The 13376-nt window shown below is 56.5% G+C and overlaps 1 protein-coding gene and 1 long non-coding RNA gene across 6 annotated transcripts in view; one reads left to right on the forward strand and one right to left on the reverse strand.

Moving 5' to 3' along the window:
• LOC309616285 overlaps positions 1–13376 on the forward strand; it is a 409627-nt gene that overhangs the window by 168392 nt on the left and 227859 nt on the right. The window lies entirely within an intron of this gene.
• ADCY7 (adenylate cyclase 7) overlaps positions 1–13376 on the reverse strand; it is a 59389-nt gene that overhangs the window by 38106 nt on the left and 7907 nt on the right. The window contains exon 1 of one of the 5 annotated variants that reach the window (XM_082366616.1): positions 7378–7578. The exons of 3 other annotated variants lie outside the window; for them this stretch is intronic. The gene's annotated coding sequence lies outside the window, so the exon portion shown is untranslated. Of the gene's footprint in view, positions 1–1166; positions 1186–7377; positions 7579–13376 lie in introns of those variants that run through there. One more of the 5 variants, XM_082366618.1, reaches the window with a different exon arrangement.

The raw sequence follows: 13376 nt of genomic DNA on the forward strand, positions 1-13376 counted from the left end.
TTGGGGAAATGCTGACTTTGGCATCTCCAAGACTTGGCTCAGGGATCCTCCCCCAAGAAGACTCCCTGGGCAACTGTGGCTCACAGAGGCCACTATCTGCCCCTTTTCTGACAGCCTGGGAGCTCCCTCAAGCTGGGCCCCGACTCCCCCACCTCCACCTTCCCCTGGGCTGGGCTGCGTGGGCACACAGGGACCAGCCCTGATCTTGGCCTCCAGGGTAGCGTCAGGGGAAGACTGGAGGAGGCCCCACCCTAGGGCAGTTTTCTGCTGGGGAAGCAATCTGCCCTGGGGAAGAGAAAGTGGGAAAAGGCACTGAATACCAACCAGGAAAGACCCTCCTGTCATACTTCCTGCCTCTCCCGTGCAGGGCTGTGAAGTGCCCCCTGCCTCAGTCTCCTCACCTGCCATAAGCAAAGCAGCGCACGGGATAGACACCTAAGGTCCAGCCCCGCTCTGCCTCTCGCCCTCTCTGGGCCTGATTCCTCCAGGGGCAGGGAAGGCCCCCAGGGTCTGCGAGGTCCCTTCTCACTGAGACTACCAGAGAAGCTAGCCACAGAGAGGGCAGCGGGAAAGGCACATGGAGACGCACCTCCATGCAGAGCTCAGCAGGCCCTGTCGGGGCCGTGGCCTCCCCAGCACCCGTGAGGCATCACTGTCTGGTCTCGCTCCCAAAGCCATGCCTCCCCCAGAGGTCCCCCCTCGGACTCCCGCCACACCAGCCACCAAGAGTGCCCGGCCCTAATCCAAGATGCTAAGACCCCCCTTCCCCAAGGCTTCCTGAGAACTGTGCGAGGTCAAGGGGGCACACGGGCGGCAGGGGCGGGAGGGCTGCCTGGTGAAGCCCAGCCCAGAGCCCGGAAGAGCCCTTCTGCAGGGGAAGCAGCCCCAGCCGACCTCCCCCGCACCCCTAAAAGCCTGGCTTCCGGAGCCACAAACACAGGGGGCTCGGGAGCCCCTCCCCACGGCTGTCCCCCGAGCCCAAGCTCCCCATTCCTACTTGGGCACCACTTCCTTCCAGGCTCCGCTGGGCACAGGAAGTCGCTGTGATGGAGGCTCAGTCCACGGCAGCCACATGCCCCCCAAACCCAAGCCTCCCCTGGGGTTTTCCACCAGGGCTCCCCACGCCTGTCTGCGACCCCAAAGACAACGAGCCCCGTCCTGCTCACCCCCGGCCAACCAACTCCTCCAGGGCTTCCTGAGACCTTCTTCGCGGCTGTGTGATTTGACTTATTTCGGTTCCCCAAACAAGCCCCACCCTTTTGTCTCCAGGCTCAGACAGCCTAAAAGCACTGCCTACCTCCCCACCCCCAAACTCCCTCTGCCTGGCAAACTCCTACCGGCCCTTGAGAGCCAGGCTGAGCTGCCACCTCCTCCAGGAGGGCTGCCCAACCTTGACTCAGTGCCTGCACTTCCCACCACAGAACAGGGCCCCTGGCCTGTCGCTGCCCGATCACGCGATGCCTCTACCAAGGCCGATGTCTGGCCACGCGCTGCCCTGCTTTCAGGATCCAACAGTGCCTGGCACATAGCGGACACTCAAACCCCAAATTCATGAACTGAGTCAAATACAGCCCGCCCTGAACTGCAGGGTCTGGCCCCCAACCCTGGTGTCCCTAGTCCCATCTGCTTGAGCTTTGGCAGGTCACCTGTCTCTCAGGCCTCGATTTCTCACCTGAGCGATGGGGACGAAAACATTCCCCCACTCCCCGGCCTGTTCTGGCAGTGAAATGACCTCGTGGCTATAAAAATTCCTTATAAATCCAGAAACTTCGCACATGGAAGGGGGCCAACCTTGCTGTGCTGTTTCTACCACAGGAAAAGAGGCCCCAGCCTAAGGCTCCCGCACTGCCATCCAACAGGTGCCCACTGGGCTCCTGCCTGTGTCAGGTACCAGGTGAAGTGCTGAAGCAAACAAGATGGACGCAGGGTCCCTTGGGAGCCCATGTTGCGGGGAGGGAAGAGACGTGTGCCAAAGAAGCCACACGAGGCAAAGAAATGCCAGGGTGGGAGAGGGCCCAGCCTCAGACCGCAGTCAGGAATGCAGGAAAGCCTAGGGGTTGTGAGCACAGGCTCTGAGACCAAACAGGCGAGATCCCCGCTCCACATCAGAGGAGCTGTGTGACCTGAGGCACGTTAATTAACCTCTCTGGGCCTCGGTTTTCTCATTTGTAGAATGGACTGGTGATGGTACCGAATGCCCAAGGGCCTCACACAGAGGCTGGCACACAGGGAGTGCTGTTAAGTGGGTCCGCCCCAACTGGCTCCAAACAGGAGGGGTGGGCCTGAGAAACTCTGACATCGCTCCCACCCCATCATCTCCAGCCGGGCCCAGGAGACAGAGAGAGAGAGAGGAGGTGGGCCCTGGGGGACAGGAACACGGCCGAGGACTAGGGCACCCACAACAAAGACCTGGGGGACACACTTCGAGTCCCAGGGGTCTCAGCCTCGCTTCCTGTCAGCCCCCAAAAGGCAGCTCTTCTCTTCTCTTGCTCCCCTGCTCAGAAAGCGGGGTCTGACAAAGGGATGCCGGGGTGCCAGCCCCTGTCCCAGGCCTTGCCTGGCACTAAGGCACCCCTTCCCCAAGGGACCTGAGCAGTGGCTCCAGGGAGTCTGAATATTTCAAAAGAGGACACTTCCCCATTAGCCCAGGACCCCATTAAAGCAACGCCTCCAGACGACTTATTCAAAGGGCACCTCCTCCCCCAGGCGGATGGGGCCCGAAGGAGAGGCCAGGGAGTAGGGCTTGGGGAGCAGGGATGGGCAGACCCGGGAGGTCCCTGGCCCGCACAGCAGGGAGGTGCGCAGGAATAGGGTCAGCCTGACTACTGCAGAGATGAGGAGACTGAGGCCAGGAGGAGAGGACGACCACCCCAAATCCACATCCCCCACTGAGTGAGGCCAGGGAAATGTGCCTCCAAACAGCTCTGATCAGGAAAACACACTCGCCCCGAGGCTGTGGAGCCCTCTGGGCCTCAGTTTCCCCATCTGTGCAGAGAAAGGCCGCACCCCTGGATCCTGGGCCTCCCCCTGCTCGGCCGGCCAGTGATGCCAGGAACCGTCGACCCAAGTCAGCTGCACCTGAGGTAGTGAACCAAGCCACTTCCAAGGGGCAAGAAGGCCTGGATTCCTGGAAGACAAAGAGGCCTCCAGCAGGTACTCCGGGTCCTGAAGGTGGGTGGTGGCGCCACTGACCGCGTCACCCCCGGGGGCCTCACGATGCCCGAAAGCCAGGCCTGCCACGCTGCCACCCCCAAGTGGGCACGAGTTCCCCCCTGGGTCATCCACCCCATCACCTCCAGCCCAGCTCAGAAGAAAGCAAGAGAAGGTGGGCCTTGGGGGCCAGGATCACGTCTGAGGACCAGGGTACCCACAACAAAGGCCTCAATTTGTTTCTTTTTCCTCAGGCACAGCTGCAGGGTAACTTCTTTCAGAGCTCAAGGCGGCGGGGGCGGGGGGGGGCGGGGGCAGACAGAGGCACAAAGAGGAAGAGAGAACAAGGAGGGTGCTCCTGGCGCCCCCCGCACCGGCACCAGCAAGAGGGGGTCTCAACACAGAGCCAAGGGGGCAGGGGGAGGCTGCCAAGTAGAGCAGACACACTTGCGCCCCCTCTTCTCCTGAGCCCGAGGACCCCGGAGCGGGTGACACGAGGCCAGAGGGGGCTCGAGGTGGGGAAGCACCCTAGGCAGAGGGGATGCACGGCAAAGGGCAGAGGAGGCAAGCCGACCTGCTGCCCAACCAGGGGGTGGGCCCAGAGTGCCTGAGACACAGAACTGGGGGCGGGGGGGTGGTTGGCCAACACGGCGAGGGGGGCAAAAGCCAGGAGAAGGGGTTCAAACGTCTGACACCAGACAGGAGGAACTAATTGACGCGTGTGTAAGAGGAACCCAGGAACCCCACGGGCCTCCTCTCCAGGGCTGTCCCAGCCCATCTTCACAACAGGGTGGGCTCAGGTCTATCCCCCAGCACAGCACTTAGTGCCCCAGAAAACGCCTGTGAAATACACCCATCAGAGATCCGCAGATGCAGGGAGGAACGACGGTCCCAGGCATCACGGGGAGAAGGGTAACCAAAGAGGGAATGAGCCCACTTCTGCCCAGGGCTCACGCCCCGCCCCATCCCGACACCTTGTCCTCCTTCGAAGGCTTGGGGTGGGTGTGGGCGTGGGGAAAGGGGAGCCCAGGGAACGGAGGCGCTTCAGCCCAGCAGGTCTGCGCCCGGGACCGGGCAATGCCCCAGCCATGACGTAGCCCCTTGTGAAATGCATGGGCAGCGGCAGGTTGAGCCAGATGCCAGTGGCTGTCAGGTGGGCACTGTGCCACCCTCCTTGGGGGTTGGTGGCAGGAGGAGCCACAGGTGGGCAAGTGGAGACTCCGCAAGCAGGCTCAGCCGGGAGGGTGGGGGCAGAGCTGGAGGACCCCTGGAGGGGCTGGCAGGATTCCACACACACAGGCTGGGGGGCTCGCCACTGCCAGGGACCTCTAGGCCTCAGCTTGCTGGTCTCAGATGCCTGGGAAGCATTTTTCACACGTTTAACTTTCCCAGCAACCTGCCTGGGCGCTGCCATTTTACAGATGAGGAAACTGAGGAACAGAGAGACAGTGATTACCCCAAGGGCTACCGGCTACCAGGGAGGCCTCTCAGTGACACCCCTCAGCCGGCCCTGCCCATCCTCACCTCCGAGGCTCCCTTCCCTCCCACCCAAGGCAGGACGGGGCAGTAATGACAAACACCTCCACTTGGGTAGTGGCTTCTCTGTGCCAGCCGTACCACGTGCATCCCTTCGTTTAATCCTACAACTACCTGGCACGTTGGGTAGCGTGAGCAGCCCATTTTATAGATGCAAGAAACTAGCTCAGCCCTTGCTTATCTCGCACACTGCCGGGAGGAGGCACAGTGCGGTTGAACCCAGGCCATTACAAAGCTCTGTCTGGAGACAGGTTGGACGCAGTGACCTCCAGAAGACCCAGCTCCTCTGGCGACTGTTCAGACGCCAAGGCCTCATTCACTGAGCCAAACTAACTTTCAGCTCTTTCTACACAGGCCTTCTTAAAGACAGTAAACGCCCCAAAGGTCCACCATGAGCACTTCCCTCTCATCCCTAAGACCCGACCCCACAAAAGGCTAGAATCGGCCACTCGGACTCAGGTGCCCAGTGTGACCCACTCTGCCTGCTCCCTCAGGGGGCCCTGGAACTTCCCCGGGCAAGTTAAGCACTGCCCTTGGCCTGGGCAATGGGATGTGGAAAGCTGCCTTCAGCTCAGTGCGAATGTGCCCAGGACAGGAGGAGAGAGGTGAGGGACAGGCCACCGGCCACCCCTTGATGACCCCTGGTAATGGTGGGATGGCAAGTCATGGAAAATGCAAAGGGCTGGGCCATCCACCTCCCCACTGAGGCAGGACTCGAGCACGGGTCCAAGAACACACGGCCCAGCTGGGGCGCGACCCCTGACTCAGCCCAGCCACCCCGCAGTGAGGGCAGGCAAGACCCTCCGCCAGGAAGGCTCCCCCGCACCAGCCCTCCAAAGCCACCCAGAGCCCCTGTTCAGCTGTGCTGCCCCCCACCAGCCTCCCCAAAGGCACAGCGTCCCTACCCAACCCCAGGCCTCGAACGCGGCGGCTCTCCGTGAGAGGTGGTGTGTGCAAGTGGACGCCCCCGGGGACTGACTCCCTGTGTGGCCCAGGACAAGACGGTGCCCTGCTGGGCCTTGGGCTTCTCCTCCGTCAACTGGGGACAGACGACACTACCACACAGGGTGGCGGGGAGGCAGGGAATGGGTTAGACCAATAGTTACAAACTGTAAAGGGGGGTGCACATGCCCAAAGTGATGTCAAGTCGGGCCTCTGTCTCCTCTTGAGAAGCACCTCTGGCTTGTGTGGAAGCCCCACTCCTGCCCCACTCCCCACCCCCTACCCCCGGCTCACTGCGCCAGCCCCCAGTCCCGCAGGGCCCATAGGAAGACTGCCTCTCCCCAGACCCACTCCTGGCAAAGAGGCCCCGTGAGACCACCCTCACCCCCGACCCCTGGGAAAACGGCCGCCAGTAAACAGTCACTTCTTTTCGATGAGTGACCACTGGCGACTTCCCCACTGAGGGCAGAGAATGTGCACAACCTGAGCGTCCCCTCCCCTACACCAGGAGCCACAGGAAAACTCCAGGGAGCCCAGGGCCCGTCTGGAGCGGGGAGGCCCGCAGCCTGGTCAGGACGGAGGGCGCTCAGGCGGGCCTTCCAGACCCCGCGCCCCGCCAGACGCCCGCGCTTCCTGTGGAGCCAATCCCACTACACTTCCTCTTAAGTCTGCCCGTTTCATTGCTGTGTCTTCTTCGGCCTTGTCCAAGGCAAAAATACATGCATGAAGTCACAGATCCGATGTCCTATTTCCAAATTTTTTTTCTGAAATGTATTAAAACGCGTACCTACACGTGAAGCATGTTGATCCACCTCCAGGCTAAAGCAGGGTCCCCACCCTGAGAAATGCCGGTCTGGTCACCCCTCACATCGTCCACCTGCGTGTCTGTGGCAGAGAGAGCCGGTGACAGCCCACGGTCACACAGCCATTCCAGGCAGAGCCAGCCTGGGCTCCGGCCACCCGTCCAGGCCTTGGGGACCGGGGTTCTGTCTCCCAGAGGCCCAGCCCAGGCCTCTGCTTTCCCACCCCCCCCTCCCCTCCCCCCTCCCCTCAGGGCTGGCCAGGGAGGAAGCCCCCAGGGCCAGCTGTCCTGAACCCCATGTGATGACACGGACAGGAGATGCCTGCTTCACCCTGTGTCTGTGCACGTTTGTTTGGATGAGCGGGCAGAAAGATCCAGAAAGACCCACGCCCCATGGTCCACACTGGTGGTCCTGGGACCTTGGGCTAGGAGGACTTGGAAGGAAAGAGAGACTTTTCCATTTTCTTGAGGTATCTTGGTTCTTTGCCTCATGGGCATGCATCACTTTCAGGGTTTGGTTTTTGTTTATTCTTTTTTAATCTAACAACATAAATTCAGCTGCACTTCCCCAGTTAACTTTTACTTTCATTGAGAAAAGTACACTGTACTTGTAAATGTAAAATTACAACCCTGTAAAGAAACGTGGGCACCTGAGAGTCAGTCACGGCAGTCTATGTGGACCAAGCCAAATAAACACCACCACAGTCATAACAGCACCTTCTGGTCAGGCCGGGAAAAGCCAGTGACAAGGCATCTCTTTCTTGTCCACAAGCCCCCCCACCTTGCCGTCTGCCCAGCAGCCTCCAAAGCCTCCCCCACCTCCAGTCCAGACCCTGTCCATCCACTCCCAGGCTGGGCCCGCCTGGTGGGGAGGGGCGCCGCCCCACGGTCCCCTCAGGCCCAGGCCACTAGGACACATGGTGCCCCAGCTCCCCTCCCCACGTTACCTGGCTCTCCTCCAGGGCCCCTCGGCAGCTGGGCCAGGGTCAGAGCCAGCGTGGAGGTGGCCGCCGCCTGCCCCTCCTAGGCCAGCATCCAGGCTCACACGTGTGAAGGCTCGTTCCACCAGCTACCTAATGAGAGTGAGTCACATCTGGGACCCACAGCTTCCTGCTCTGGCGGTGGGAGCAGCCGAAAATCTCACGTTCAACCCTCAGCTCAGCGCCTCTCGGGGTGTGTAGTGGGGCTCTCCCAGCCACAGAGAGCCCTCAACAGGAGCGGGGGAAGCTGTCAGGCCAGGCTCCTGACTCCAGTGACTTCATGGAAATTGGAAGCTTTAAGCTGGAACCATTTTCAAAAAGTAAAAAATAAAACAAGCACCAAAAGCCTGCATTAGAAGCCCGGCGACAACTTACGGAGGCAGGGAGTAAACGCCTCCCTAATGAGCAATTAGAAGCAAGAGCGGCCTGGCAGGGAGCCGCATCCTGGCTCCGCCACTCACACAAGGCCCTGAGCCTCAGTTTCCCCACTGGGATCATGGGGTGCTCAGTGGTGAGGCAGGAGACTAGGAGGGACTGGGAAGCAGGGCGCACAGACCTCCCAAAACAGAGGGGGAAAGCACCTCCTGGTCCTCAGGGAGCCCTCTGAGCATGTGACATGGGCACCTGGGATCATCTTCTACCTTTTATCCTGACAGTAAACCCTACTGTTTAGTAACAAAGTAGGGAACGGAGCCCAATTTTCCCAGCTGACACGTCCTGCCCTCCCCAGGTCTCCCTTCCAGCTCTTTCCTCAGAGGAAGCAGACTCTTCTCTGCTGACCTGCTGCACCCCGAGGTCCAGCCGCCCGGCACTGGACACCTCACCCCACTGCGAGGTCCCAGCAGGCAGGACCTGTGCACACAGGTTAACACAACCAGGATCACTATTTAAACACTGACTGTGTGAGGGGCACCACGCACAGCCTCACGAGGAGGTCCTGCTATTATGCCCATTCTATAGAAGAGAAAACTGAGACTCGGGCTACTCACTTGCCCAAGCACACACAGCTTAAAAAAAAAAAAGGCAGAGCCAGGATTCAAACTCAGGTCTGTCTGACTCTATGGCCTATGCTCTCTCAACCACTCACATCATGACCCTCCCCAGGAGCAAAGAAGGGCTTCCCTGGAGACAGGCTGATCCAAATCCCACTACGCCCTCCTTGGCAGGTGCCCTCGCCCGAGATCTCCAAGCCCTGGCACTCGGTGCTCCCAAACCTGCCAGCGAAACTCCCCCAAAGGAGGGGCAACTGCGGGCTTTCTCAGCATCAGGCAGGGAAGACTGGTTTCTCTTGGCTCAAGGTGCCAGGCACAAAGCACAGCCCAACCCTCTCCTGTTCCACTCAGCAGCACCCGCCCTCCGCCCCGTGGGCAGGACTCCTCTCTGGTGCTGGGGACACAGGCGCGACTTGGACACAGCGTGCCCACCACCAATGACATGGCACAAAGATCTGGGAGAAGCATCCGTGAAGGCAAGATATGTGGTCCGGAGCTCAGGGGAGAGAGACCTCACCCACCTGGGGGAGGTTCAGGGCCTCCCTGAAGGAAGGGACCCAAGAGAGGGTGTCCCAGGCCCAGGAGATGGCCCAGCCAATCCCTGACTGGTGCGTGGGCGCAATAGGCTGTAGAGAGTGGCAAGGCCGTGAAGTAGTGGGCAAGAAGGAATAAAACTGCAGCAAAAACAAGGCAGACAGTTGGCGGTCGGCCAAGAGACAACACTGAGCTCTGAGCACATAGTTTGGCCCCGTTTGACAAACCCAGATGTCAATCCCTTTCCCCTTGGGAAGAAACCCCACAGCACCCCAGCGTGTTTCAAACTCCAGGCAGATTTCTGAGAAGGAGTGTGAGCACGGAAGCCATCGATACTACAGTCACCACACCCCAGAGCAGCCCGAGAGGGGTCTGAGCCATCAGGGCTGGCGATTCAGCCCCAACCCAGTCCCTTGTCCCATGAATGTGGGACGAAGAGGCTGAGAGCTCTGCAATCAGAGTCCCCATCAAGTGACCTTGGCCAAGTTACATGATCTTGGCCGCTCAAGGAGCCCATCTGTAAAGTCAGGACAACATCATCCAGCTCCTTGGGAGGCTGTGAGGGTTAGTGAGAAATGTGTATAAGGCACACAGTAAGTGCTCAGTTATAGCTGAAGACAAGGGAGGCTGGACAGAGGGTGTTCTCTCAGTTTTAAACCCTAGATCCTGGCTCTACTGTAGGCCTGTCCTGTTCAAAGAACTTCCATGGCTTCACGGTAGCTCCTGAGTCAAGTCCTGGCTCCCTCCCTTGAGCCTCCACACCTGGCCCAATTCGTCTTTCCATCCTGATCTCCTTTGACCCCATGATCCAGCTGCTTCACCCTGCTATGCCTTGGCTCAAGCCTTTCTGCCACCAGAAATGGTCAAAATGCTACTCATCCTGCCAAGACAAGTACAAATGCCACCTCTTTCAGGAAGCAATGCCCCATCGTCACCTCCTCTGGGCTACAGTGCCACAGGCCTCTCCTGAGAGGATATACACTGTTACCTTCCTTCTGTAGCATCCATTTCCACTTCTAGTAATAGCTCCCTATTCCTATGGAGAACCAGCCCTTCAGGGGTGGGCTCCTGATCAGTGCCCATTGAGGAATGGGCATGTGACTCAAAATGTTGAATTCTGGGACTTTTGTTGGAACTAAATGGAAAAAGAAGATGCTCTCATTTCACTAGGCTGGGAGGATATGAGCTGGAAGCTGCTGGGCTCGTCTCTGCCACAGCGGTAGTCAGCCTCCGATGACCCTTGCCTCCTGGTGTTCACGCCCTTGTATGGTGTCCTCCCACACTACCTGGGCGACCAACAAAATACTGCAGAAATCACATGTTTGACTTCTGAAGTCATGAAAAATACTGTGGCTTCCACCTTGCTGCCTCTTGGATTACTCCCTCTGGGGGAAGCTAGCCAACGTGTTGTGAGACACTCAAGCAGCCCTGTGGTGACGAACTGAGGCCTCCTGCCCACAGCCAGCACCAACCTGCCATCCGTGTGACTGAGTCACCTCGGAAGCAGATCCTCCAGCCCCCGTCAAGACTGGACTGATGCACTCTCACTGTAGCATCCCTGCCTGATCAGGAGTGACAGAGGGGCACCTCTTCTCTTCCAGCAGACCCACCCACCCCCAGTACCAGGCACTCAAGAGGCCTTCATGACATTTCTGCCAAGTTGATCTGCACCCCGAATCTCCTAACAAGAACATACAGCAGCACTCCCCCTGCCTGGGAGGACAGAGCAGTCTGGCTCGGTACTGGTGTCAGGTCTGCTGGCCCCACTCCTCCAGGCCCCCAGCTCTTCCACGCTCTGGGCCAGGAGATCCCCAAGGAGACAGCCTCACCGAGGCAGGCACAGCCTTGTGGTCCCGTCACTCACCCTCCTCCCAGAGTGATTTTTCACACTGGGGGGGGGGGTGCATTCCAATGCAGTGACTCACCTCTGGCCCCTCTGCCATCATCTCTTCCCAGTCGACTGCAAGCTCAGGGATGTGCTAGGATCCCTTCCTTCCCCAGGCTGGGAACATATGGAGATGCTCTGGCTCACTCCTTCAGTCCAGAGGAGAAGGGGCCGACTGAGGTCATGCGACCAGTTACAAGTTATAGGATGGAACAAAGGCCTTCACTCCTAATCAGTGGTGGTCCTAAGGGGTGACCTGGGCTGAGATACAAGGCCACTCCAAGAAAACACATGTGTTAATAAGTAAACAGCATCTTTGCAACCAAACTCAGCTCCCTTAGCCACTGCCCCTCCTATGTAGAAATCTAAATAGCTGCTGCTTGTCTCAGTTAGAATGCCAGACAAGGAAAAACGAACAACCCTGCATCATGTTGGTGGTACAGCCTGCCAGAGGGCAGGGGGCTGGCTCCCATGACCCCCATGGCCCCAGCCTCTGCCAGGCCTCGGGGATAGGGCTTTGGAGAAGGAAAGGGGCAGCCCAGGTCACAGTGTGTTGAGTAACTGCAGAGAATCCTAAAAGAACAGATGTGAAAGCAACTGCCCTGCCAACCAAAAGTCCTTATTTCCTTTGAAAAACTTGGCAGCTGGGCTACACCAGCGGCCGCCCGTCCTTCCCCACACCCCGTCTGGTGTGAACTACTGATGGACAGGGAGGGAGACCATGACCCTCCCTACAGATCCTGGGAAGGAGGTTATGGAGGTGCCACGAGGTGAAAACAGACCTTTCGTTTAACAATATCACAGATGTACGTATATTTTTTTACACACAGGAAAATCCGGAAAAATATACTCCAAATCTTAGGAGTTATCGCTAGGTGATAAAATTTAGCACAGTTTTAATTGCATATTTTCTTGTTTATGCCTGTTTTCCAATTTTCTCTAATGAAAATATACCTCCCATGTAATTAAAAGATAACAGGGAAAAGCAACTACTAAGAAGAAAAAGCAGGAATAAGGAAAAACAATGGCCTGAGACTGGAAGGTCTCCACCCAATGCCAAACTCAGCACCACCTGTAACCAAGTGAAAATGGAAAGTTTTTTATGATAACTTAAAATATTACTACCTTAGGGACTTCCCTGGTGGTCCAGTGGTAAAGAATCCGCCTTCCAGTGCAGGGGACACAGGTTCGATCCCTGGTCAGGGAACTAAGATTCCACGTGCCAGGGGGCAACTAAGCCCGCGTGCCGCAACTAGAGAGAGAAAACCCGCATGCCACAACTACAGAGAAGCCCACATGCCACAACGAAGAGCCCGTGCCGCAACGGAAACATCCTGTGTGCCGCAACTAAAGATCCGATGCAGCCAAAAAAATAAAGAAAATAAATTAAAAAAAAAAAACAAAAACTACTACCTTAAAGCCATTGAAGATCACAAAAAGAGATTGAACCAGATAATGTGAGCCTCCCAGTAGAAGTTTGCAACCCCATTTCCAATGTGCTCTTGTGTGGAAAAAAAGTCAAAACTAAATTAGATCAAGGCTCCAGATACAACTACCAATCTATATATAGGAGGTTCGGTGGGTAAAAAACACATTAAGCATTATAGGAAGCAAAAAAAAAAAAACATGGCACGAGAGAGACTGAATTAATATCAATCATACAGATGAAAGAATACTTGAGAAATATATCAACCAATCTCATTACATAGACCTCATTTGGATGCTGATTTTAAAAAACTAAAATAATATATATATTTTTTTGACATTTATGAAACAATTGGAAATTTGAACACAATACACTGCATGGATAGCTATGATCTTAAAGAATATTGCTAAGTTTTAGGTGTGGTAATAATACTCTGGGGTTTTTTTGTTTTGTCTGGTTTTTTTACTCCTTCTCCTTTAGGAATAGTTCCTCGGTATTGCAGGTTCAGTTCCAGATCACTGCAATAAAGCAAATATTGCAATAAAGTGAGTCACACGAATTTTTTTGGTTTCCTAGTGCATATAAATGTTATGCTTACACTATACTGTAGTCTATTAAGTGTGCAACACCATTATGTCTAAAAAATGTACATACCTTAATTTTAAAAGACTTTATTGCTAAAAAATGCTAAAGATCATCTGACAAGGCAAGGTGGCCACAAGCCTCCAATTTATAAAAAAAAAAAAACACGATACCTGCAAAGCACAATAAAACGACGTATGTCTGTACTACAATTTTTACCAATGAAGTGATATGAGGTCTGAAGGAGGGAAGTGTGTGGGAGGAGAGATGACTCCAGGTTGGCCAAGAGCTGGAAACTGTGGCATCTAGGGGATGGGTATATGGGGATGGACATGCTATTCTGTCTTCCTTTGTGGGTGGTTAATTTTTCCATAATGAAATGTTGAAACACTGTCACTGTAAGAGCTCTGGCATCTGTTGTCTCATTTGAGTCTCACTCAGTGAAGGCGACATGTTCAGTCCCTTCCTACAGATGAGGAATGCCCCCCCACCCTGCCCCCAGGGAGTCTCAGAGCCAGTAACACAGAATCAGCCTCAGCCCTGCTCC

The sequence above is a fragment of the Balaenoptera borealis genome (assembly GCF_965194805.1).
Source record: "Balaenoptera borealis genome assembly, chromosome: 19".
Classification (NCBI taxonomy): domain Eukaryota; kingdom Metazoa; phylum Chordata; class Mammalia; order Artiodactyla; family Balaenopteridae; genus Balaenoptera; species Balaenoptera borealis.